At 41.0% G+C, this 3,957-nt stretch overlaps 1 long non-coding RNA gene across 1 annotated transcript; it reads right to left on the bottom strand.

Moving 5' to 3' along the window:
* Positions 1–1,662: 1,662 nt before the first annotated feature.
* LOC123040885 (uncharacterized) lies at positions 1,663–3,741 on the bottom strand. The gene is made up of 2 exons (XR_006418307.1): positions 3,666–3,741; positions 1,663–2,336 (listed from the first exon to the last, which is right to left on the bottom strand). It is a non-coding gene; the product is annotated as an uncharacterized lncRNA (long non-coding RNA).
* Between the last annotated feature and the right edge of the window lie 216 nt (positions 3,742–3,957).

Below are 3,957 nucleotides of genomic sequence, written 5' to 3'. Positions count from 1 at the left end.
TTTCCTCAATAGGTGGATGAAATTTAAACCACTTCGCCTTACAGAGATCAACATGAGCAGCAAAAGATTCACATAAAGTACCTACTATCTTAGATTCAAGTCCATATTTTGCACTAAACTTATGAAAAAAATATGTTTCTATAAAAGATTTAACACGATCATATTCAAGGTTTATACCTAACTCATTACCTTTGTCAATTTCCCGATTTTCGGAGTTGTGCTTGATTCTTTTAATAAGATCTCATTTGAATTCAATAGTTTTCTTCATGAAGGAGCCAGAAGAAGGTGTCTAGCATTGATTTACCGTCATTGGAAAATCGAGCATAATTTTTTTGTATAATCATTTCTCTTGAGAGCTCATGATTGGGGCATGTGTACATCATATATTTAAGCCTCCCCCAAGCTTGAGCGATACTTTCTCCTTCATGAGGCCAAAAATTATATATACAATTCCAATCACGATGAACTAAGTGCATGGGATAAAATTTCTGGTGGAATTCCAGCTTTAATTGGTTCCATTCCCATGTACCAATATCATCCAATAGTATGTACCAAAATAATGCCTTTCCCCCAAAGATAAAGGGAATACTTTCTTCTTAACTCCATCCTCGGATAAAACTGCAAGCTTAAATAATTCACAAACTTCATCTATATAGATTAGGTGCATATCAGGATGTATTGTTCCATCTCCTGCATAAGGATTAGCTAGTAATTTCTCTAAAATACCCGAGGGAATCTCATAATAAATATTTTCAACAGGTTCCCTACGTTGAGGAGCGACTTTTCTCGCTTCCGATCAAGGTGAAGATACCCAAATGATCCAATCAAAAGATTACTTTCCACAGTGACAAGTAGCAGTAAATTTTCAGCATGTAATAAAATTGTTTCCTTACCAAAGGCGCTTCACTCCCTGACAACGGCGCCAAAAGAGTATTAATGACCCACAAGTATATGGAATCAATTGTAGTTTTTTCGATAAAAAGAGTGTCGAACCCAACGAGCAAAAAAAAATGACAAGCAGTTATCCGCAAGGTATTCTCTGCAAATACTGAAAATAGCGGTAATAAGTAGTTTGGTAGCAAGATATTTGTATCAAGTAACAAGTGACAATAGTAAGAAGAGTACAGCAAGGTGGCCCACACCTTTTTATAGAAAAGGACAAGCTGAAAGTACTTCTTATAATGAGCAAAACATTCTCGAGGACACAAGGAATTATCGTCTAGTCACGTTCATTATGTTTAGTTGATTCGTGTTCACTACTTTGATAATTTGATATGTGGGTGGACCGGTGCTAGGGTGCTCTTCTTACTTGAACAAACAAACCACTTATGATTACCCCCTCTCGCGAGCATCCGCAACTACGAAAGAAGAATTAAGATAAATCTAATCACGACATGAAACATATGGATCCAAATCAGCCCCTTATGAAATAACACATGAACTAGGGTTTAAGCTTGTTTCACTCTCGCAACCCATCATCTACTTATTACTCTCCAATGCCTTACCCTAGGCCCAAACATGGTGAAGTGCCATGTAGTGGACATTCACACAACACCACTAGAAGAACAACAACATACATATCATCAAAATATTGAACGAATACCAACTTCACGTAAATTCTTATAACAAGACTTCTCCCATGTCATCAAGAACAAACGAAACTACTCACAAATCATATTCATGTTCAAGATCAGAGGGGTATTGTACATGGTTAAGGATCTAAACATATAATATTCCACCAAATAAACCAACTAGCCTCAACTACAAGATGTAATCAACAATACTAGCAACCCACATGTACCAATATGAGGTTTTGAGACAAATATTGAATACAAGAGATGAACTAGTGTTTGAGAGGAGATGGTGCTCGTGAAGATGTTGATGAAAATTGGTCCTCCCACTACAAGAGAATCGCTGGTGATGCTGATGGCTTTAATTTCCCCCTCCCAGAGGGAAGTATCCCTGGTGGAATCGCTCTGCCGGAGAGCAAAAATGCTCCTGCCCAGGTTCTGCCTCGAGAGGGTGGCGCTTTGTCCCGAAAGTCTTCTCTTGATTGTTTTTGTAGTGCAAAGGGCATCATATAGGAGAAGCAGGGCCACAGAGGCCTACTGGTGGCCCCACAAGCTCACACGGCGCACCCTAGGGGGCGCCACCTGAGCTTATTATCCCCTGGTGGGTCCCCTCCCGGTGATTCTTCTTCCGGTATTTTTTATTAATTCCAAAATAATTCTCCATAAATTTTTAGATCATTTGGAGCTCGGGAGAATAGCTATCGCTGCTGAAGCTTTTTCAGGTCCAGAATTCTAACTGCCGGCAATTTCCCTCTTCATGTGAAACTTGCAAAATAAGAGAGAGGAATCATTAGAATTGCCTCATGAACTAAAATACTGACTCAAAACACTATAAATAACAGTGAAAACATGATGCAAAATGGACGTATCACCGGACATGGGGAATGGCGCGGGTGGTCAATTAGGCTAGGTTTAGAGTTGGTCTAGTTCAAATATGTCGAAAACCATCCAGTTTTGTGTAAAAAATATCCAATATGAATGAATATCATCTAAGTTGTTTAAATATGCATCAAATTTGTTCAATTTCATTATATTTCGAACGAAATTTAACTGGACATATGCGGGTAGTTTTGGATGGTCGGCTGCCGCACCAGTGTCCACGGACTCCCCCCCCCCCCCCCCCACACACACGGACGGATGCGGTGCCCCGTTTTATCGGTCAGCGTTGGAGATGCCCTAATAATACAGTTAGCTGCTGGTTATAACATTTTACCATGTTATTTATAGCCGATGTAATAGCCAAAAAATATAGTTAGCTATAGGGATGTACTACTTTATTAACATATGGCCCACTTTACAATCTCCAAAGCTTTTTGGAGCTACATCTCGCTTCTCTTCTCTCACCTCTTCTCTCTCTTCCAACTCAGCAAAAATATGCGAACCAATCTGTGGTTGGATGGTTAGAGGGATAGTGGTATTCCCAGCCCACCGGGGTTCAAGTCCTGGTGCTCGCATTTCGACGACGAGGCGCCTGCGGTGACTTCGTAAATCTCAAGATGATATGCCGGCTCAGTCTCCCGAAGGTGCTCATAGGGGTAGGTGTGCGTGTGCGCGTTCATAGGGATGAGTGTATGCGCGTATGTATGAGCGCTTGGGTTTGTACTTTGTTCAAAAAATACTCAGCAAAAACATAATATTTAAATCCTTATAGCCCGCTTACATGACCTTATTATACCTACTCTCCCCCCCCCCCCCCACACACACCCCTATGAACTCGCGCACGCACACTCTATCCATATGAGCACCTCTGATGGACTAAGCCGGCACATTCAAGTCGTCACAGACGCCTTCGTAGTTGAAAGGAAACGTCTCATCCCACTGAATGCATATTGCGGGAAAACCTAAAATAAATTCAAAAAATGTGACTACCAATGTCAAGCCTAAGACCTGAACCCCGGTGGCTTGGTTCCACCACAGAAACCTAACCATCTAGGCTACGCATACTTAGTTCGTTAGTGGACCGAGTTTAGAAATAGTTAGTAATCATCGGGGAAAAATAGTTATTAATAATATCTACAATATCACATAAATACATAATAAGAACAAATTTCATAATACATAATATCTTGGTTTTGTCGAACCACTTGATCTTACCGGTGCTCAGTTCCGCCATTTTCTCTCAGTATCTATCTGTACTCTCTTCTCCCTCCTGATCTCACTCTGTTCGTTGTGCTTGGGGGTGGGGGTCTTGACCAGAGGTAGACTATTATATAGCCGGCGGTGAGGCGAGGTGGTGGTGCAGCGCGGTATATTTTACTGTAGGATATCATGAATGATTGATTTTGTTTTGAGGATAATGTATGATTGATTTCATTTAGCTGGAGGGGTGGGTGCATATCAGGATCAAATCACACACGCAACCTACCCAGATACGGTCGCGCCGATC

The sequence above is a fragment of the Triticum aestivum genome, chromosome 2B, assembly GCF_018294505.1.
Source record: "Triticum aestivum cultivar Chinese Spring chromosome 2B, IWGSC CS RefSeq v2.1, whole genome shotgun sequence".
Taxonomy (NCBI): Eukaryota; Viridiplantae; Streptophyta; class Magnoliopsida; order Poales; family Poaceae; genus Triticum; species Triticum aestivum.
Note: the sequence above shows the minus strand (reverse complement) of the source record. Positions and strands in the feature narration are given on the sequence as shown.